We start from the raw sequence: 24,552 nt of genomic DNA on the forward strand, positions 1-24,552 counted from the left end.
CTGACATCAGTGGTACAAGAGGAAGATTGGTTGCTATGTGGCTATGTGTTGTTTTTTTTTTTTTTTAAGAGAAAAAGAACTGCCTAGAAGACCCACCAAAGAATTCCTGATTTATGCTACTGTATTGGTGACGATGCAGTTTCTGGGACATATTGTCACTTGATTCAGGTTTCTGAATCTGTGACTGTTTGGAAAAGGGGAGATTTTGATTTACCAATCCATTCTTTTCAATTAAAATATATAGACCTGCTTGTTTTCCCTGCAATTAGATCGACTCCATGATTATGAGGAAAGAATTGGGCACTAACCGTCCCTTATAGATGAGTGGCATGTAAATCTGGATTAATCCTAGCAATCTGAGGGAAGCCATACGCAGATATGTCTCACCTGAGTGCATGGTCTTTATGCCATTGCGCTCCTACATTGATAAAGAGATGCTGTACAGTTGTATAGCTGACAACAGACTCAGGGCAAGAAACTTTTAATATTAGTTTAAATTAAAACAACTGGTGCTTTTAAAGAGAGGAAGAGGTTCTTTGTAAAGTACAAATAAATTCTCCAGCTCTCTCTGTGAAGACGTCACTAACAACTCATTTAAACTCTTCTCATAAAAAGAGCGTTTGTGTTCTAACGAGAAGTTTTGCAATTTGGAACAAAATGTTACTGATTGGGGAATTTGGATCTCAGCTGCTCCTGAATGACTCCAGATTTAATTCCATTCATGTCAGTCCTGTTATTCCAGATTTGCATAAGGGCAATAAACTATACTTTAGAGAAATCAGTGTTACTGAAATATTATTTGATTAAAAAAAAAAATTAAAAAAAATAACCTTCTTTTGTCCCTAGAAGCAGTACTCTTACGGCCCTTTGCAGTTGAAAATGTCTGAAGCAGGTGAAGGCAAAGCTGTGCAACTCGCATTACATTTCATGAAAATATCTGGCATGTGCAGCGTCCTTTCCTTTGTGGGTTCACCTGTTTGTGTGGCTTCTGTGCTATGTGGGGTGAGAGCATTGTATCCGAGAGACCCTAGGATGCAGTAAAAACAGTGTAAGCTAAATCAGCCTGCATCTGAAATCAGCAAGAATATTTGCTTTATATACAACAGTACAAAGACTGATATAACGCTACTGTTATCTAAAAGAAAAACAGAGCGATCAAAATTGATAATAATTCTTCCATTAAGTGACAGATAAAATTTTAATTAAGACAGCCTACTCAAAGCTCAGGATGCTTCATGTGTGACTAATTCTGACTGGCAAAAATATTAATTTTAACAAATATCAATTAGCAAGTTTTTGTAGCTGAGAAGATAGTTGTTGCATGCAAGTGCACGGGCATATGTATGTATATATGTGCACATAGGAGCATGTGACATCTAGTGAAAAAGCATGAGAGTTCTCACATATCCCGCAATATTTAATACAAGGTTGTCTGGTGTCTAAGCAATGTGTCTAAACACATGCGCGCATGAATTTCTCGGCATGATAGGGTGCACTTGGCATACATAAGCACCCAAAAGCCAGTGGCTAACATGAGCTATTTGTACATGAGGCTGCATCTGGCACCTTTCAGTGCTTCACCAGGTGGGCACCGATTTGGGATTTCTCCATTTTCATGTGCCTGAACCGAGACAAACTGGGTGAAAATGTGGCCCCACTGCTTCAGGGTCCTGATAGCCCCAGGGAGAGGTTACAGCTCTGACTTTCTCCTCCAGCTGAGTTGTCTGGGGCTACTTCCATCTTCCAGAGCCCTGGAGTTTCCCCATGGCTCGTAGCCCCAAGGGACTGCATGGTTGCTTGTCCTAGAGCCAGATCATACTGAGGTCAACGGCATAACTCGCCCTCCAATTTTTGGGGACTAAGGTTACACCACTGATGTTACAGGAGAAGTGCTAAATGGCAGAATCAGCTGGATATAGTGGCTACTTTAGAGTATTTTAGCCCTGTGGCTTGAGTGTTTGGGTTATATTTTAGCAACTGAGATGACCATTCTTTACAGATATTAAGAATGCAGAACCTTGTGAATAGCGGAAAATTTAACATTTCATGGATATCACAACTCACGCTCTTTTTTCAGTAATACTAGTGTGTTGTAATTATTTTTTGCTGTCTATTATCCTTTTACACTGCCACAGAATGTACTTTCATCTTTTGGAAATGACCCTTTAATGTAGTGGCTAAAATTTAATTTTGGATATTTTGTTCTGAAAAGTGTGAGCTTTGTTTCACAGAAATAACACTGGGGCTCCTATGGTTTTTTATTGTGACTTTTAGAGCAAAAATGCAGTTTTTAAAGAAAAAGATTGGATTTTTTTCCTGACTGTAAGCTCAATCTGCAAACTCTACTCAGCCTTGCAGACCATGCTGCACTCCTCCTGAGGTGTGAGCTCTTGCTGCCAACACGAATTCTGGTATCACATCCTTCCAGTGATGGCTGTGTTGCCCCTTTCATGCTAAACCAAGCATAAGTAATTAAAACTTAATTTTCTTCACAAGATATGGAAAGAAACATGATTCTGAAGCACCTTGAAAAATTCTTTTGAGAAACAAACTGCTTTTTTTAATAGGAGGGGTTTTTTATCCCCCCCCAGTGTAAAGCAGAACTTTGAATTTTGAATGAAGTTTACCCTTCTGTGTGGGCCCTAATATGAAAGTTGTTACCCACTCTCATCTCTTGAAAGCTTTCAAACCATGTTTAACTGGAACATCAGAGACAGTCCTTTCAGCTGGCCAGAATATTTCCGTTCCAAATATCTTTATAAAGAAATGCAAGAGCAGATGCTAGTATCTTTTTATTGTCTTAGTGCCTAATTTACTTGCCTGTAGTAGCTATAGAGGACTTTTGCCTGTATTACTGTAACTTTTAAATTTTTTTCTTTGAGGTTTTCAAAGTTTTCTTCCATTCCAGCTACTGATTTTATTGCTTAATGCTGGCAATACTCAGTTATCTTTATCTCATCTTGATCTATGCTTTTTATTTGAGTTGCAAAGGACCACAGCCACAATTCAGCCTAAGATAAACTAAAGTAATTCAAGCCCAGTGAATGGTTTTATTCTCTTGTGTTCATACTTTCATAACTTACTACTTGTCTGATCCATTTTCAGCTGTAATGTACATATAATCAACCTTTTCAGACTTCTCACAAGAAAAGCTTTTGTTCACTGTGCAGTAATCAGTATTAAAGGCCTTTAAAATGGTGAAAGTCAATGACACTGGTGCATTGTCCAGATACATTGCTGTTGATGAAGCGAACTGATATTACTGTGAAAGACCAATTTCATCTCAAAGTTTTTTCATCTGTGGTGATCACAACATTTTTCACATATTATGCTTCACAATCATGTAAGTTGGTACCCACCTCTGATACTTCATTCCAGCCGGCTTTTTTTTCTTCCCCAGAATAACTACAGAATGATTTGATGGCTTGGAAAAAAGCATTGAATGGCCTCAGACCTTTAATGGAGCCTCTACAGACACCATTATATATGGGCTATATATATTACAGCATTTGAATCAGTGAAGAAAAAAATCTTACTGCAAGAAGATACTTGATCACAAATATGATTGTGTCACTATTAGATTTTAAACCTAAAAAGAGCAGCTCTTTAAAAAAGAATAAGAAGAGTGAAATGGTCAGATTTTTTTCTAGGGGATTTTTTTCTAATAGTAAGTCTAAGACTGGTTCCAGAGATTTCAAATCCTTTAACATTAAGCTTGTGATTAGATACGTTGGTGTTTGGAATTGTTGGGAGATAATCATGTATTCGTCTCCCAATTTTTAAATGTTTATTTTTGACCCATTGCAAATTAGGTTTCTATCTGAGGTGTCAGATAGAAACAAGGTCCTTTAAATTTTACAGTCACTGGTTAATATGCAGCTTGCAATGATCTCCACTGCTTTATAGCCTGTTAACTCAAATGGCAGTCAACATTTGGATCTAACACGAAGGTGGAGAACATCCTTGCATCACCCAAAGCTGTCCCATGGAGGAAGAAAACACTAACTGGAGTTTCTGGCTCTGATTGCTTTCTGTTTGCCCTCAGGGTGTCCAGCTGCTAAAATACAAGCTCTTATTAGTTTTACCACTCTATGAAGCAGCTTTGAAGATAGTTGATTTTGGAGCACCTTTTTGACTGGGATACCAAGTGGAAGTCCTTACAAAAGCTGGCATTCAAAATGAATTGTATCTGATGCAGATTCAGACCTTGATATTGTCCTAAAATATATTTATATGGAAACATTGCTACTTTTTAAACTAAGTCAAAGGCTATTAGGTGCAATGGCTTTTGTTAGATCCCATAGTAAAGCTGGAAAAAACAGACAGCTATTGGGCATTGGAAGCCTTCCTTATGTCTGAAACACAGCAGCAGACTTAGCTAAATACAGTTGAAAATAGTTGCCACATGTTAAATCTATTAGTCAATTAGACAGTTGCTGACAGGGAAATGGTTGGTATCCATGAGAAGAGAATAAAACAAAAGCTTCTTTCCAGATTTTCCTATTTCTATCTTTTGTTTGAAATAAATGTTAAACACCTATTTCCTCATTTTTCTTTTTTTTCCTCTAAGAATAAGTAGTGGTTTGGATTTTTTCCATCATTTTTCTTTTTCCTTCTTTTGCACTCCTCATCCTTCTCCCTATTTTCCTATTTTCGGACTAACTCTTCCAAATCTTTAATTCTGGAGAAGGGAACAAAGGAAAATTGAAACCCTCTAAAGTGGTTGAGCTAGTTTCATTTTTCTTTCTGCTGTTATAACTTTTCCAAACCAAACCGAAATTTTGGATATCATTCACTTATTCAACTAAAGTAACAAAAAGGAAAAATGAAAGGAAATGGACAGGGAACAAAAATAATTCCAGCACTTACAAGAATATCATGTAAACAGTAGAAAAAAAATTATCACATTTTGTACCTTGTCAAGGGGAAAACACTTGAGTTTTGAATTTTTTAATGAAAAAGTTCTTCCATTTTTCAGCTGCTCGGAGAAATCCAAAGACCTCAGCTGTTTTCATCACTAGTGTTACTGCATTTCTACTTGTCTTGGATCTTGCTTTTACAAGATGCTATCGCTGCTATGCTGTGTCTCTTCTGAATTAACTGAGCTTTTCAGCTGCATATTTTAAGTCTACATGAGTCAAACGTTCATTGGACTCATCAGTCATCAGCCCCATATATCACTAATGCCAACTTTGATACTAAGATGACTCATGTCCTAATTATTTTGAATAACAAGTGTGCTCTTGTGGTAGGACAATATGATTTTGCTTGCTACAAAATGGATCAGCAGAAAGTGGCCACATAATGCAGGCTTACAAAATGATCATGAAAATGCACGTTGGTACAAAATTGTTCACTCTTCCTTATTTTCACAAAGATGATTTTTTTTTTTTTTTTGGCCCAATGGGTCCATTAAGCAACCCCTGGCTCTCTGTAGATAACAGGTTCTTGAAAGTATAAACCTGACAATAAAGTACATGCTTTAAATTACTTTTATGCTATTGAATTATTTCACCTGTAATGTACTATGAAAAATAACTAGGCAAACGATCCACCAAAGAGGTCGTGGTTATAATTTTTTTTTGTGATTACAATTTCTCTTTTGATTGTTCAACTTCTGTAATTCAATAGAACATTGACAATACTACTTTATGTCCACTGCATCTTCTATACCTGTTAACAAAAATGAAGAAAAGAAATCTCAGGCGATCCTGGTGAGATGGAAAAGGTACTAACACTCATCATATAGGAGAAATATGAAGCCTGAGAAGACTACTGAGCTATGCTGGGCTGTAGATCATAGTGACTTCAGTGGTGGCAGGTCCTGTTCAGAGCATGGCATAGGACAATGAGTGGAATGAAATGCTTTGGGCTGTAGCTACCTTTCCTATCCCAGTTTAATCTAACCCCTCAGTGATTCAACACCCCAAGAATTTGCCAAGAAATAGGTGGTGCTGATCTTTGGTCTTCTTCAAGTAGTCTCATACCAATACCTGAGCAAGCTACTTTAGAGTATCTCTGTGCTGTTTTTAGTTCACTGAAGACTTTATCTATATTTACAACATCAAACACAGAAAGCCACCTCTTATTTGCAATCTTTAGATGTTATTGAAGTGGTTGTTATGTTACAACGATGTCTATCAGATTCTTGTGACCAGGAAGGCTGTTATGCAGTTGTTGCCACCACCTCTATATCTTGTAGCTACAAGTTAATAGGTGGAATTAGCTGTTTTACAGCTGTTTTGTTCCCATCAGTAATACTACTCCTTCAAGGAGCAATGAGTAAAGTTTTACTTCCGAGTTAGCGTCTTTGGGAGTTTTTCTTTTATTCTTTGAGATGTGAAGTTGTCCGGACTATCCATGTTGTAGGCAGGAGACAACAAAATGCTTGGCAAAGTTATGCCCCAAATGCCTATCAGCTGAAAATAAATTGTTTCTAAGATGAAGTTTCCTATTTCAGCTCAGATAGAAAACTGAAGAAGGTAAAACATAGAGGAGCATGTGGACCACACAAAATATAAACAGCTAGCTGATCTTTGGCCTGATCCAAACAAATGCTGTTGAAATAATTGAAAATATGCCAATTGACTTCTGTGGGATTTGCAGCAGGTTCTAAGTTGGCAACTACCCTTTCTAGCAAACAAATCTTGTCTACTTTTACATTTCAGGCTTATAGTTAATTAAGTTACCAAGACAGAAATGTCTTTGGCACGAACATGTTTCTCTGTTTCTTTTCCCTGCAACTAATAATATTTCTCCAGAAATTGCTTCCAAAAAACTCAAAGGCCAGTATTTAGATAAGCAATATCAAAATGCTTCAGCGTTAAGCTGTGATAAGTATTTCCTCCTGTTTGTTGTAAGAAAGGTTTTACACAAGCCATATAGTCTTAACTTTCACCAAGTTAAATAAAGGTTTAGTAAAAGGATTTTGTGCCCTTTTAACCCACAATAACCAGAGTGCATCCTGTGTGACCATTCATTACATATGAAATGGCTGTAATTTATACCAAATGGGGTAGGTGAATTCAAACAGAAAGATACCATCAATGATAAAAAGATAACACTTCTCTGTAACAGATGCTTCATTTTATGATGGAAATGGGGAAGCTGAATGCTGCAGGTGCCGGGCTGACACTAGGCCTGTGGAGAATCATTAGAGCCTCCTCAGAGATCTAGGTTTACTCTGTGTTTAATCAGCCACAGTCAGAAGAAATGGCTTCATTTCAGCTTGATGAGAGCCAGATTACAAAAGGAAGATAGATGGCCAATAAGGTTCATCACTATAAGCATATTGTCTTAATTTGAAGAAACAAGCTGGCATTCTGTGCTGAGGAAAAGTGAAGTGCAATATGGCTAGTATCAAAACCTAGTTATTTCAAGTCTCTGTGCTCCCCACAATGAAAATATTCTGGCTGTTCTTCCTTTGACTAAAATATTGAAAAAATATTGCACACGCTGCAAATGACCACATTTACTCATGAGATACTGCTGCTTTGGGGTCCAAAATGCTGAAACCCATTGAAGTAGTTTTGCTCATCTTAACAATTCTCCAGCCACTTATTTATACATATGTATATTATAAACATAAATATATTTGTGTGTATACACAAGTGAAAAGGTTTGAATTGACTATTGATCAAAAAAGGTCTCTGAGCATAATATGAACAAGCACCTCCTAAAAGGGTCGTGGTGTAGCCATCTATCATGACTTCCCACGACAGCCATGGGGACAATGAGACTGTCAGCTGGGGCAGGCAGCTTGCCGTGATGGGGGATGGGACTTTAAAAAAAAATAGGAACCCAGACCAGGGAACTCGTTCACACAAAAGATAAACAAAACTAGAGATCTCTGCTTTCCGAATGAAATGCATGATTCATTGCTATTGCTTAGCTTTTCGTTACTGCTGTTTTATTTTTTCTCTTGTGCATAGACTGACTTTTTGTATAACCTATTTCTTCAGTGCTCTCTGGAAGAAAGAGTGCTCCTTCAAGTCAGGGGACCTCTCAGAATAAGAGTATGGGAGCCTAACACAACAATGGGAACAGTATAATTTTTACTGTTTATTTTACAGTAGAATCCAGATGGTTTTATTAAAGTCAGAACCTTTTAGTATCAGGCAATCTACAAATATCTGCAACTGTGATTTTTCAACTCATTTTGAATTGTGAATCCATCGGAATTTTCTCTTCTATGGTAAATTTAAACACTCTAACAATAGGTTTACATTTCTAAATTACCTCCCACAGATCTCTTAAAGAAGTTGTCTGCCCCAGGGCTACCCAGATCATTCATGCAGATCTTGAGGTGCAAAACTGCTGAGTATCATAACTATAGTTAGGGAAAGCTGGGGACTAAATCTAAGGTAAATTGGGAATGGTAGTAAATTAATCCCCCAAAGAATTGGTAGGATAAGAGCTTGATCCATAAAGCCTTGGAAACCTGTATTTCTCCCCCTACCCCATAACTTACTGGATTTTGGAGCAGACCTAAAGGGGCAAGAAAGCAGAAGGCACTGTATAAGAAAGACATGGAAAACTAGCAAGATTAAAAGAATGCTTTAGCAAATGCTATCGTGTGTACAACTTTGTAGATATAATGAGCACGTCACAAGCAAGAACTCTAAGATGGAAATTTTCTAAGTGCTGCAGCGTAAGAGTGCGATGGAGTGTTTTGAGGGGTGAAAGTATGGTTAATTTACGGAGTTTGAGAAGTTTTAAGTCTGCTACTGCTTGAGGGAGAAGTGGACAGTCAGGTTTGATTAATTTGGGAGGAAAACAACTGAGAGGAGGGAATGGTTATAGGGGGGTCTAATTTGTAAATGTCTTGGATTAAAACAAGAATTTTGTGCCTTGATGCAGTGGACGAAGAGGAGGGACTGATGGAAAATATGAAGCAAAGGCATGTTGAAGTCAGAAGAATTGGGCCATAAGTTAGTCTTAAACAGTATTTTTAACAAAGTCCCAGAGGATATTGTGCTTTGTTTGAGGCATGCAACAGCCCAGAAGAATCGCTATGGCAGAGGAAATGGAAAAAAGATGAGCAGAGGACTTCCCAGAAGCCAGGGCCTGAATAAGTATTCTGAGATAAATAGTATGTTATGCAGAATAATAGTTTTCTTTTGCTTTTGTCCTTACACAAAGAACTGCTGTTTCTTTTGGTCTTCCTTAAACTCACTTTATAAAGAAGCTCGTTTATTTTTTTCCACCTTCCTTTGTTCTAACTTCACCCATCTTTGCATGTTAAGATGAAAGTGAAGCAACTCCTACTGACTTTCCAGGTCTGAAGGGAATTAGGAATTTGACTCATCAAAATTATCTCTCCTCCCACACTTTTTTTCCTGAAACACTGAAGGAACACACTCCTTCATCTCTCACACATTTTCCTAACATCTATTTGGACTAAAAGCAGAGTGCTCATAAGCAAGCAGCCGCTTTTAAACGGCTCAGACTACGGCACATCTGTGTTTCTGCAATACCTGCTATGCTGCTAGTTCAAGACAGCTTGAACTGCTGCCTTATTTTATGGCTGTACTGACACAATCCTGCAGTGAACCATGTGACCCCTGAAGTGTTTAGAAAGGTGCATTTGTGTAAGGGAGACTTTTTTCTCTGGAGTAAATCAGAGGCTCCTAGATAATCTCGCATGAACACATTATTGACTTGTACCTTTCCCTAGGCAAGGAAGGCTGTGTTTTTCAGAAAAGGATATGCTGAAGCATTCACGAAGTGGAGACTTAGGAAGCTTAACAATTGATAGAAATATTATCATCAGCTATCATGGTAACATTATCCAGCCATTCCCACCCACAGATACACACACTGGATTTCGGCTTAGAAAGCCCTGCAAATAATGTACTGTAGGTGTGTGGTCCTCAAAGTGTTTAAATGTTTGAGGATGAAGTGAGCAGGAACATCTTGCATGCACCAGCTGAAAGAGGCTTGGGAGAAGCGGGGGGAGGATTTCCCTGGACAGATGATAATTCTCTATCCTTCTATGTGCTGCCAAACTACCTCAACTAGTGGAGGTTTCTAAACTTTTTTTTTGGTCTCTGAAGAGCAGATCTTCTAGTGTTTTTTGGAACACATCAAATGCAGTACAATTAAACAGGAGAAAAAAATATTCCCAGGGCCCTTCATTCCCTTCCTTTCCCCTGTCAAGATATTACTTAATTTAAATGCTGCCAAAGTTAATAATGAAAGACAACATCCTCCACTGTGTCAGAACTCAGTGCCCAAGCAGAAAAGCATGAGTGGCTTTCTGCACTCCTATCTTTGCTAAATTCAACCTGGAAAAAAACTAGAGCAAATTCAGGGATACTGTAATTAGCAGGATTTAAAATCGTCTCTTCAGGTCACTTTTCTTGGCCTAGAATTGCCCAAGAACTCAACACCTGAACTGAGTATCTGATGTGCCTGTGCCATCTCATGGTGCCTACAGTGTAAGGCTACAAGTGCCACCAAGTCAGTTAACCCAGGTATATGCCACCCACAGGTACCCCATAAAAACAAACTGCCTTGTAACAACATCTTTCCCTTACAAAAATGATGGAAAGTGGACAGAGTACAGGTCAGAGATACATGCCAGGATTTTGTGATTATAACCACCAGGGCTTTTTGAGAGGGGGGGAAGGAAGGGAGTTGGTCCTTGTTGAGAACCTGGGAGGCTTTGGGGTGAGAGACGTGACAGGAGTGAAGGCACGCTCCATGTTTTCTCCCTCCTTCACCTTCCAACAAACCTAATACACTGCTGAGGCGATGAACAGAGCAGATGAGCAGTGTCAGACCTCAGTTCATTGCTTTTTTTAAAAAAAAAGAAACTTTTTTCCCTTTTTTCTAAAAATAATTTGTGTGCGAATCAAAGGGGGAAAAGAAAGGTAATGCACAAAGATACAGAGCAGCTTATTAATTAGTTTGAGGTGCTCTCAATGCTCCTGTATATATGGAAGGGCTAAAACTGTAAAACACTGAGGTGACATTTTTGCTGCTGCTGGGCCTGTGGAACATTACTGTGATGTGCAGACTCCCTTGCCTGTGTAACTCACTCTTGGTGTCATTCCAGTTGGGGTCATACAAAACCAAATGAAGGCTGCTCAAAAAGATTTGAGGTTCTGGCACTGGGGCTGGGGATCAGGATTTGTGCTGGATTTGTGCAAAAGGGAATATTCTCCCATGTCATGTCCACTATGTGCAGGTGACATTTGGTGGGTTTGCCCTCCCCTGTCCCTATCCTCAACAAAACCCTATGCCAAAGCCTTCCTGCAGGAGGTACTTCATGTTCTTTAGCATAGCAGCTTTCGGAGGCTTGCTGGTACAAAAGGAATGTCTTCCCCAAGGTGGTCCCTCTTCTCCCTGTTCTCTAACAAGGCAATCATAGTCCCTACTCCAGAGAGCAAAGGTAGAGTGCTGCAAACCATGGTATTCACCTGCTAAAGGTCAAGGTCAAAGCCTGCCTGGCTGTAGATTGGCATACCTTAATCACACAAGCCTAATGGCCTTTTTCTGCAGCCGATGGAGCAGAACATCATGTGATGTCTATCACTGCCTTCCCAGGTACCACTTTACAGCTCAGTCATGGCTCTAAAGCAAAGCTTGTGCTCCTCTCTCTGGGTCTGCAAGAAGACACTTTAACCACCTCGACCTTGTGCCTCTGATACCAAAACGTGGAGCAAGGGGAACCTGTGATACCCTAAGCTGCAAGTAGGTCATAACTGAACCCACTTTAGCAACCCGGGAAGGAACTGTGTCGGTGTTTAAACCCAGTGACTGCTCTGCAGGAGCATACTGCTTGTGGGAAAGGCTATTCATCTCCTCTAGCCATGGCTGTAATCTCTGTTCTTTCACCTTTAGCTATGGAAGCTTACACTTTAAAATTAAAAAAGCAGGAAAATAACATAAGTATACCTAAGTTGTTAATGAAATCAACTGAGGAGCATTGCATATACGTGATGAAACAGAAAAGTTGCATCTGTCTCGTGCAGCAAGTACGAAGAACAGGCTAAACTTCTCTCTTCAGTGCAGTCAATGACATTATGCTGAGGATAGTCCAACTTCTATCTGTCTGTAACCTCTCTCCCCTAAATAGCTACTGTTTATCAGCTACAAGTTTTGGAGAGTTAGTAGCTGGCTGTTTTGATGAGAGATCATAACCTGTATGGTACCATAAGGTACCAAAACAAAGGGAAAGTCATTACTAGTTTTGAATGATTTCTGAAACTAGTTACTGTCTTAAATACGATTAAATTGTGCAAAGCTTCTGGAAAGCAGTGAATGGCCGTGCCTGGACCCATCACCTGAATGCTATGTACCTGCTTTCCTGCTGTATGTCCTCTCATTTTGTTGCTAGGTAGAGGGAAGAAAAAAGGCTGGTAATTTATGACTCCTATTAATACAGTAGGCTGGATGTGTTGACAATATATCAATAATTATTTCTGGCAAGACCTGAACAGTATAGTATGGGTCTCTGTAGGATGACTCATTTTACCAGAAGACAGATATGTGTGACCTGAGTTTTATGACAGATGTCAAATATATCGAAATGTGGTGTGAGGAAGATCATCTTATTGGCAAGATAATGAGAAGCCAGTAGGAAGATTAATGTTAAATCTGAATTGTGTGGTGCCTCCTTCACTCTGTGTTTTTGATAAGTGATGCTGGGGCAGAAGGGAAGGGGTTATCCTCTGCCTTGTGTGGGCCAAAAGTGGGAGAAGTTTGGAGGAGTGATAATATTAACCAATGTGACACCTTAACTTTCATGGGGAGATCAAAAAATAAACAGCTTTTTGAAGGGGAGGGAATTGTTGCGGGGGGTTGATAAATGCAACAGTGCTAGGGGAACGGTCGGCTAACCAGACAGCGTGGCCTAAATCTTTCAAGGTGACTGCTGTTGTGATGACTTAAATGGGTCTTATTTTCAGCAAGTGCTAAGCCTCCCACCTTCTGAAAATCAAGCCCTCGTGTTTCACGCTGGCTGCCGCAGAGCGGAGATCAGCTGCCACCTTGGGAAGTGTAGACTCAGAAAGCCTCTCCTCCTGCAAAGCCAGTGCAGTGAGGCTTTCTTTGAAGAGTTGGGGTCTTTGCTGCTGGAAAGCTGTTCCCTGTCTCAGGGTCACCCATCGGTGTACCTCTGTGATGTCTTTGGAGCCCTAGTAGGGGCCACCATGGTCATCAGAGTGGTGGCTGCAAAGGGCTTACCATCACACCTTTCTGCTGGCAAGCCCTCCCTCCACATCCCTTACTCTTGGCTCCTGCTGATCCCCCAGATAAAGGAGTTCCAACAGACTTCACTTGCAGATAAGACCTCTGGATCCCGGCCTCGCCATGGGCACAGGACTGCAGGCTGCACCGCCTGCTGTTGCAAAGATCACCTGTCTTGTACAGGCAAGTCCAAAGGATTAATTATCCCTTCATTCCTTACTCCTGATGGAAAGACGGTGAGGAGTTGCCTCCTCAGGCAGTGAGGGAGAAAGTCTGATTCATAGTGGAGGCACGAAAAAACTCTACCCTGTAGCTTGATCATTTTTGGTCCTGCAAAAACCTCTGGTAATGCTCATGGGGAGGGAGTTGTCTGTTCCCCAAAACTGCAACATTATCCAGGAAGCAAGGTTTTGGGAAAAGCCTGGGTTGCGATGCGCAGATATTTTTTTCTTGTTTGTGCAAGAAGGCCCCTTTCGAGTGACACGGGTGCTTCAATGTAATAACAAGGTCAAGCATGAAAAAAAATTATATGCTTTGAATAATTAAGCTGTATTTTTAGCCCTCATTTTGTGATCTGTGTCACATATATATGTGTGTATGTGTGGCTCATTTCCCTGTTCACCAGAGATGCTTTTGCCATATTCAGGTTTGCTACCTAGAGAAGAGGCACCTGGGCACTTGGTGAACTAAAGGCACCTCTTGTCTTCTTTCAGCACAAAAAAGAGTTGCAAGGTTTTCTTGCCTTCTCTTTTTCTTGGAAACGTCATGATTATAATTTCACCACAAATAGGACAATTTTCTTTCATTCAGCTCTAATAGTAGCACAAATTTAACTATATTGTTCTAGCAGGCACTGATATATTAATTAAAATATAGTCTAATTATTTACCCTAGTTAGTTCATACAAATCTCAGTAGTGTAATCAGTGGACTCCCTTAAGGATTTTTGCCGTATTCAGCAATAGAAATGGTTTCTCTTTCTTACTCTACTCAGGAATAGAGTTAGTTTGGGGTTTTTACTTCCCGGTCAGTAGTTCAGTGGCTGCCACAGCCCTGGTCTATACAGAAGGATTGTGCAGCCACAGTCACACTGACTGGTGCTAATAGGTGGATAAAGCCTACGAAAAAGTTATTGTAGGAACTGCGGCAATGCGGTGAAGCGACTCTTCCCAGCCCCAACTTTGAGAAATTCCTGACCTCATGTTGGTTCCTCTGCAGTGCATTTGGTCACACATAGCCAGAACGGTTTCTGAGAAATGGTGCTCTGATGGTCTTCAGCGTGAACAGATGTGGAACAATGTTTACACAGGGAAAATGTTCAGCCTATTTCGTAAGGAAGGGAAAGGAATGCCTCCTGGCAAAACGGAGGCAGAGCGCTAAGATGATAGGGATCTGAGCCTTTATTAAAAGGACAAGAGAAGCTGATGTCTGGAGCTGCAACACAACTTGGGATGTCCAACTTGTGTACACTTAGGGCTTATTTGCTGCCAGGTGTTTATTTTAAACACAGGTGGTATGAAAGTTGCAGATGGCATTGTTGAAAGGGAAGGAAACAACGTTCAAAGCAAAGAGGTGGAGGAGAGGAAGGCTGAGGTGAGGCTGAGAAGGATCGAGACTGACCCAACCTGCAACCCTGGCTATCTCATAAACACCTTTTCTCCCTCTAGCATACAGCCATCAGTCTTCAAACCCTGTCTCCAGAGCATGGAAAACTGAAAAGAGTGGGTCAAGAATTCCTAGTTTCAATCCCTTTGTGTTTTCCTTTCATTTCCAATCCCTACCTTCTCATCTCACCTCCACATTTTTTTCTCAACAAGAAGATCAAGCAGCATTGAAAAGAAGAAACTGCATCATCTAAGTTGCTGGAAGAGACAGCAATGCAACTCTATACAGCCATTCACGCATGCACTGTAATTAGAAAGTGTGTCCTTCCCCCTGCTGAAGAGAGGGGCTTGATGGATACAATTTGGGGTATTGAATACCAAACCCAAGTTGTCTGTTGTTGGTGTAAGTAGTGTGGGTAGCACCTGTGAACCAAGTTCTCTGTAGGAATTGTGGCCCTCCTTAATTATATACTTCCTGCAAACAATCATTAAAAGGATCAAACAGGAATTAACACATGGGCTGAAGAGTCAGACTTTTCCAGTGAGACAGCACAAGACTCTATAAAAACCTGCCTTAAACAGCAGAGTCATCAGCGTTCCTGGTAGTGCAGCCTGAATTTCTTTGGAAATCAGGTACCCTTTACGCACATTTTCATCATAATATAACCAATGTACCTTTTATTACATTTCCTCTCCCTGTTCTACTTCTGGTTTAACCATGTGTGAACCAAGCTAACATGATTAGACACCTTGTTTTTCACCAGTCATTTCTGTTTGCAGTCTTCCATAAAGTGCTTCAGATGAATTTTAATATGTTGATGCTACTTACTAGAGAGATTAATATTCATAATAAATACCCCTTAGAAATAATCTTCAGCAAATCCTTTTGACAGAGGAGTCAGGGCTGCTAACGACAATAGCTACTACAAAATGCAATTTGGTCAATTACTTTAATTAAATTTCACTCTGTAATGTCTTCTCATTTATATAGTAAACTAATAGGGGAAAAGTACATCATCCTTATTTGCCTCCACTTCAATGTCCAAAACTGTTTCCTTATGTTTTGTTTTAACATTTGCAGCTCTCCCAGCTTATCTGAACATTTGAGATAATTATGGGTCTTACAAATAAAGAATACTCTTCACCAAGAAAGCTTGAGACTTCTTTTGAATATGCTTTCCTAAAATAAAAACCTTGGCTACACAGATCCTAATCTGGTATTTACAGACTAGCTGATTTTGGATGGTGCCAGCATTCCAGTGTAAATGGTAGAAATGTCTACATTTCATCAAATGCTTTTTTAATTGTATTGTTTGAAATTGGAGTAAAAAGGAACACAGCTGTCTAGAGATTTTGGTAGCATACAGGTTATAATGAACTCATGAGAAATAACAGCAGTAGTCTTTTTAATGCACTTTACTGCGCTGAACAAGGAATTTTACATTGTGGTCTACATTCTCAGCTGGAGTAAATTGCCATATCTCCGATTTCCTCACTGTACGACAGTCTGGTTCTGAGCTCCTTGTTTAAAAAATTTGAACTCTTATTTTCAACAGTTCATATAACAGAAGAGGATCTGGCCTGAGTTTATTATGGTGCAATAGTGTGTAAATATTAAGGTCATCTGTTATCTGGAAAAATGCATGAATTAAGTTAAAATCAGTAACTCTGATCCCACCCTGTATCAGAAAAATCAATAAAGCTGTTTCCATGAGTACTGTGAATATTCATGTCAACAACTGTAATAAGGCATACGGGAATGTAAAGCAAGCATGTATGCCAATTTAGTGACAGTTTTAGGGGCGGCGTTGTTTTGGGGAGCTGCTGCCGTAATTATTCTGCTACAGCATTAGCAGCAAGTAAAGCTTCAAGAGGGAGAAACAGCTTATTTTTATTATGGGGTAAACTAGGGAGGGACGGAGGGGGGAACCCCTCTTCCTCAGCAAATGCCTTTGTTGCTGAAGTAGAAACCGCAATTTTTTTTCCCTGTGGTTTCACTGAACTCCTGTAAACTGCAGCAGTTTCTTCAGCAGGCTTCCAATTTCTCTGACGATGCTATAAATTTTGTTGGGAAGATGAAGTCCTCCAGTGCAATTAACTCCAAAAGTGGTACACAGCAACAGCATGCAGATACCAGGCTGCAGTACTTAGCACTTAACTCTGAAATTCTGATAAGCCCTATCAACTCAGGGTTGTGTTTAATGTTCACTCCTGCTTATATACTGAAGATACAACCTAGCGGTCACAGTGTTAACACTCCCCAATATCTATTACAATTAGTTTTTGATTAAGAGGCCTAGCATGGCTTTTGAAGCCTTTTATGTTGTGTCAAATGGCTAGTGATGGAGTGAGATGCACAGACACCTCCCAGTAACAAAGCGTCTTGTAAAAGGTTTCAAGTGAACTATTTTATCATCCTAATGGAAACCAGATGACTCTAACTCCCCCTTTAATTTCAACTATTTACCGAAGAGTCCTTGTTTTGAATTACTTAAAGATTTATTCCAAACCACTATCTCATGCATTAAGAATCACTAATAACAAAGCCATTCTGAGCGGAGCAAAGCTTTTAAAGAATGTGACTATGCCATTGCATTTATTCTTAAGTTTGAACAGTGTTTTTTTAAATGGCTTTCACATTTTTATATCTCAGTTTATTTTCTTGCTGTTTTTTTTTATTTTTCTTCCTTGAAACCCCGAACACATTTTTCTCCAGACATTTCCAGTCCGTGCTGCAGTTTCCTGCCCTGCTGACAGGGACAGCAGGCTGGAGCTTGGGTGGTGGAGCTGAATCCGCACATGTGCTCGTTCGTCCCGTCCTCTGGAGAGTCTCTATTTTGGATCTTCTCGGTGGGTTTAGCAGGGGAAGGATTGCCAAATGAGGGCCTAGGGGGGAAATCGTGTCCACCATGCACAGCTTCGTTATTTCCGCTGAGCGGTAAAATTTTCAGAGGACAAACGTGTCGCTTTGTGTTAGCTGTTCTGGCCTGATGGCTGGAGTCACCCCGGCTCGGCAGCTCTCCCCTGGAAAAACAGGAGGACTGGGGGGGATCTGCTTCCTCTGCCCTTGCCCACTACCTCTTTCAGGCTCATCCCTTCCTCCCAGCCACATCACCCTCTGCATTGCCATGGAAGGAACCCTGAAATAACCAGGATTAACTGGATTAGAGGTGCAAAGCGAGCCTCCTTTCTCTGCTGCTCTGGTATCTGCTGCCTGAGGTGCAGACCTCCCCATTTCCATGGAGCCTCGCAGAGACACAGAAATTGCTCTTAATGAGCACAACCATGAACTGGTTTTCATCCCCAGATGTGACACTGTTATTTACATCTGTCTCACCGAGTATTTCACCGAGCTCTCCTGCTCCCTGTGGACACTACCTTCTAAGATGTTTCGGGCAACACAACTGCAATATTCTTTTGCCAAAATGCCCTTTTGACTCAGACTGTAAAGTTCTTCAATATATGTTTTAGTGACATTAAAAGGATTAAAGAATGACATAGTTAATTAAAGATAGATTTTTTTTTAAGGTAAATTTATGAGAAAAAGATACATGTTAGGAAAGAACAGGGTGAAGAAATAGAGCTGCCCAAGAATAAGAACAGGTTGTATATTAAAGTGTAGCCATTAAATGTCTTGAGAACCTTAGCTGTATTGAATAAGGAATTTGGACAAATAGAAGATGGTCTATTTCTAAAAACATTAAGCAGACTTTTGTTGCGATGCGTACCAATAACTATTGACCTTTTGTGACCATGAATCTTCTGAGCCACAGAAACAAGCAGTTAACAAATCAAACACCCACTCCAAACGGAGAGCTCTTCATCCTTCACAGAGGTTTCTACTGTGTGAATAGGTATTTTCAAATCTAGGTCAAACAGAGACCTTTAGTACCAGCTTTGCATGTGTTGGTCTTCGGACAGAACTAGAGTTCATGGGATGAGGGGAGGGTGGGAGTGAAGTGCTTTAGGTGGGATTGAGCCTCAGGTCATACCAAACAGGATGCCAAAAGATGAGGCATATTTGGCATATAGTTGTCTGCATCTTAAAATCATTAAGGACAAAGATGTATCTACAGCTTGCCTCCTCTTATTCTACTGTAACAAGAAATATTTTTACAGTGGTGGATAAAACATGTATGTATTAATAGCTCACTACCATTAACTAGACTTCGGTATCATGAAGTAGATCACATTTGGCAAACAGGGAACAGGAACCACAAAATAAAATGGTCACATGTTCATGGGATGATAGCAATGATGTTAATTCTCAGTTCTTTAGTCCAGTTATTAAGCTGAGTTGCACTATAAGCCTGAGACTGCATATAAACTATATGCACACATAAATACTTCCACATATGTAAAATCCATATGCTGGCACACAGAGATAGTGACTTCTGCATATCATTAAGAAAACTTTAATAAATTACATTTTGGTAAAAGTCAGGGAGAAAGGCTCTTCTCCTTTTGGTGTAGCATAAATTTTTTGTTACGTCTGCAGGTCCACAGAAGACTCCTGGTTCTTCAAGTCCATCATCAGAAACCCTTTCTGTTGCACCATGAAATATTCCATCTACTTTTCTTTGGCTTCCCTAATATGTCCTCTCTCCTATTGCTCTGCTCTCTGACTGTATCTTCTAGGTGACCTTAGATATTTCTACAGTTTTACTCAATGTTCAGATAGCACTATTTTACTTAATATTCAAAAGCAGCAATTTTTTAAACACTAGAAAAGTGTAGTATATTTCTATAATATTTTCTGAAAAAAGTGAAATATTTTTCTGTGTTTTCCTGTGGTGTGAGTATCACGATGATTATTGTTAAGTATTGGAAATTCCACTCCCTTCTAATATGCAGTTCTATATGCTTTGTACCATTTTTAGTTAAAATAATAATTAAATTAAAAGTAAGAAGCCAACTGATTTGTGTCCATTGAAGCTTGCATTATGAAAACATGCCAGGAGAGATGCAATTAGTCTCAGATATGGCTGCCTTTATTTCCTAGTCTGAATGACTAGGGACCTATTTACAGTCAAGTCAACTAGGACCAATTGTGGACCTAAGAGTGAGGCCTGGCTTCATGGTAATTTTTGTATTGGTCTGGAATAAACAGATAGGGCTGCACAGGAAAGTTGCTGCTGAGCTGACAAGCCAAAAGGAATTGAGAAAAAAAAAATCTCACTTTTTAGGATGTGGGAGAGAAATGCTGAGACTTTATATTTTAGAAAAAAAGGTGTTGGTAAAACTTCCACCACCGGCAATTTAAAGTATATTTTGCTTAGAATCAATAGGCAGATATAGTGAGCATTGATGGAATGTTAAATCCAAATATTCATATATTTTAATATCTTTCCAGTGATGAACAAAGGGAGGAGCTATCTTTTTTTTTTTTTTCCTAACCAGATATATTTGGGGATGAAATAAATTCTTTAATTATTTTATATTCTGCGGAGTTGCCAACAAGACAGCATCAGTCTGTGAATCAATTGCAGAATGAACAGCTGTGCAATACTTTTTTCAGTGATTCAAATAACTTTACTCTCCATGAATTAAAAAATAATTTGTTCATAAGTTGTGAGAGAAGAAAGAATGGGAAATGAATGCCTTAAAATTAGGCTCCTCTAGGTTTAATTTTTAGATGCTTTTTAAATATTGGTCCTTGCCCTTTCCAAAGTTATTTCTATTAGCTATTTTCCTAAGCTTGCTGTAAGCTGCCAGGTTTCCTCTGTGTTAATTATTAATATGACCTGTTTATGTACCAGTTATCCAGCTAACCATTAATGTCTGTTTACTCATTGATGACCTTTGCAACTACATGCCAGGCTCTTGGCCAGTAAATGTCAACATTTTTTAATAAGCTAAAAATACTCTTCATAGCTTAAGATTATCTACCTAAAATTTTTTTGACGTGAAAAACAAAAAAATTAAATACCACTTATAATTCACAGATGTTTGTACAAGGCTGTTTCAGCCAAACGGCACAGTGAAAGTAAAAGAAAAAAAAATCTTCACTGATATTCTTTGCTTCTCGTTTTGTTTTAAAATACATTACAACAACAGGAAAAAATATAGGTCCATCGTGCAGGCATAACAAAATGCTTTTCAAAAAGAATTACCATAGGTAAATCTTCATTTTTTTTCCTTCAGATTTACAGTATTAACCTGAGCACAAATAAGATATCTCTACCATATATTCTACTAATAGCTAAAGGCTACTCTGGGGGCACAATTGGATTAAAGCCTAAAGTGGTGACACAAATTTTTACCCATGATTACAAACTCTATGTATATTTTTTCTCACTAAATGTGCCTAATTTAAAAAGACAAGCAGTAGCCCAGGATGAAAAACTATTTGAGGGCACTTCCCACTCAAATTCATGTGTAGGATGGCCTCATCCAATCTGCTATGGAGATAAGTGGAACAGACAGGTTTCTTCTCCCTTGGTCCACTAACATCCTTTCCTAAGAAAAGCCTTGAAATATTGTCTTTGTGATTACAATTTGCAGGTCTGAAATTGGCTTCCTATTGAAATATTTTCAAATATTAGCATCATCCCTGCCATAAGTAATGGTGATGGCATTTACAGAGATAGCAGCTTTGATACATACATAGGTATATGTTCACATTTTTTTGTTCATTGGAGTTCTAACTTCAGTAAAAATTAGTGTTTTTCTTTTTTTTTTTTTGTTACAGCCTTGAACACTTGCTGTGACTGTCACTTCATGTTGAATTTATCATACAGAATGTAAGTTGTAAAGCTGTCATAAGCCATTGTACCAATAATCTCTGAAGGGGTTTGTTTTGGTCCTGGGTGGGAGGTAAGCTTTCTAGATTTCTACCCTCAGTTGCATAGACTCATTTGGGCTCAGTAGTATTGTTTCAAAGGGATTTCTCTGCTCTGTAACACATTTACTTAAGCACTGTGCTTCTGTACAGGATGGTTATACAGTACTTCAAGCATATAAATGCCTTTCAGGTTTTCTGTACTGAATGATAACTCACCTTGTCTTTCTTGGTGAGGTAGGTAATAAATAGAAATCTGGACTGTAACTGAGACATTCTGACTCAGTTAGATCTTCTGGTGTCCTGAAAAAGACAAGTAGACTCAATTACCATGCCAGCAACTACATAAAGATTGTCAAATTAAATCCAAAAACCTATGTTTAAATAACGGTATGACAAAATCTGAGAAAAGGCAAGAATATCAAGCTCTTCTGACATTTTGACCTGAAGTTACAGCACTGTGGAAACAAAGAAAAATACTCTTTAAAATGTGCATTATTATCTTGAAAGACTGAGGGGCAGGACTTGGTCAAATCCATCTTAGCCTAGAGATGTGGACATGGTGCTGCAGCCATTAATATATGCCGTATTCCTGCTTTTTATTGAGATAATCCCACATTTTATTTGATAAACACATATATGACTAAAAGGGAAAAATAATAATATGCTACATTTTCTCGAGAGTCTTTCCAACCAGCACCTTAATTAAGCCACCAAAAGCCTTGTGAGTTGGATAAGTGTTATATTGAATTAGCGTCACCCACCACTGATATGGAGTTATCCCAAGGTTCAAGCACAACAGCTGTCTAATGGTGTATAGTGACACAACACACCAGGGTAGAAACCAAAGAAGCATACCACATCCGATTGAAACTGCAGGGAGACCTGAGAGACAATTTAATTATTTCTGTTGGAACTTCTTCAGAACATTGGCTTGGCACCCCAGTCTTGCAAAGCATGCCATGGAAACTTTAATGAGCTGCAGTTGTAGAGGGTAGGCTTTCTTTTAGATATCATTGAAAGACAACAACTCAGCACACCTCAGCACCAAGCTAGAAAATGAATTCAGTGCTGACTCAGAGGACAATGCATAAAGTAGAATTGTCAGCACCATTCCTTGCAATAACTAGGTCTTCCTTGGAGGTCTCTCATCTAAGACTGACCTAACTTGACACATCTTAGCTTGTGAGACAAGGGACAAGGCTCAAATGTAATATTCCTGTAGGAAGTGGTGTTCTGCGTTCATCTGCTTCTATGCGCAAAGCAATGACATATTTAATCAGGGCTTACTCCCCTCCCCAACCCCCAAGATGCTTATTATTTATAGTAAGCTGTTTAAATTTTCCGGATAAATATGTATTCGGAGTCTTTCCAAGCTATATAATGTGCTCTATAGATCAGAGCAACTCCATTTAAAATTGTTTTTTAAAAACACAAATTATAATTTGATAGACTGGAACAGCTCTATTGGTTTCATAGATAGCTGGGCATTTATTTTCCGCTATAAAGATCATAATATTTACCCAATGGACCAGAACAGCTCCTTCTTAGCCTTTACTCCCTCTATTATGCCACAATTATTTAAATACAGATTCTGCTTGCATTACTTATTTTGTACCCAAGTAGATGGGGATCACTTGGGTGAGTGAGTAAAAGGGGCAGGGGTTGTCTCATACATCCCATCATCTTCTGAAAGACTGTTTAAAGATCTAGATATAATAGGAAGAGATTAAGAACTGATAGCTTCCATGTCTATATTTATAATGTATCGTTCAGTTCTTCATCTAGTTCAGTGGGAGACTGGGTTATTCAGCCATGTGTTCTTTGCATTGCAGGTGGGAGATATTTTAAATGTCTGTATGCTGACAAGGTGAGTGGTTAGGGCATGATTTTGTTATATACATATATATGTGTGTGTGTCTGTGTATATATATATGAAAGCACTAGAATCATTCCCATGATTATTACTTTTCTGTTTTATTTTTGTATGACCTCAGAAGGCAGAAGCATAAATCCATACTGTGGTGATATGTGCTATCTTGTTATTTATTTGTGGAGAGCCAACAGAATGCTTGACACCATATGGACTGCAGCAGAAGAGATACATGTTCAGAAGCACTTCCTAGTGGTATAACTAGAAGTACTTCCTAGTGGTATAACAGAGATGTTACTGCTGCAATGTCTTCATGTGTGGGCAATGCTGCCTTAGACTTTCAAAAACCTGGGGATTGATTTACCCACTGAGGAAAATTAGCAACTACCATTGTCATCAGTGGGCATTGCCTTGGAGTTCTCTGATGCTAAATGATGGCCATTTACGTACATTTTACATGCCCTTTTATATCACTTAATTCGTAACCTCTGTTCCCAGATTTAAAAGAAACATTTTATCTGCATCATATTCCCTTATTTTTGAACAGGACTTATTCTTCCTTTAATTTCTTTTAATATTTTTGCTTTATAATGAATGAATACAGAGAGTCAAATATACCCATTATGGAACTAAGAGCAATACATATCCAATCTATTTTAATTTTTGGTGAAAGATATGATCCATCAGCTTTTTTCCTTCTCTAACTTATTTTTCTAGACTTTGTGTCTCCCTTAGCCAGTATGTCCTCACAGCTCTCAATATGCAGCCATAGAAGCAGAGGTAAAGACCATATTTGGTGTCCATGGTTTCCTTCATTTAAGAGCTTAACCAAAGATGTTGCATGGTATGATTGCATTTTTCGCCTACACATGACGATGACTGAACTGCAGGATGGCTAAACTGTTGAATTTCTTGTTTTTTACATTGTATGTTTCATCCAGCTCTGACTCCTTTCTTTCACAGCCCCTTTCTTCAAAGAAAATGCCCTGTCTGCAAGTTCCCAGTCCTCTGTCATGTTCTGCTCGTGCCTTCCCATATTCATCTGGTTCAGTTCCAGCTCCACTACAGGCCTCCAAAAACACAAAACATTTTCTTTCTTCC

The sequence above is a fragment of the Harpia harpyja genome, chromosome 14, assembly GCF_026419915.1.
Source record: "Harpia harpyja isolate bHarHar1 chromosome 14, bHarHar1 primary haplotype, whole genome shotgun sequence".
Lineage (NCBI taxonomy): Eukaryota > Metazoa > Chordata > Aves > Accipitriformes > Accipitridae > Harpia > Harpia harpyja.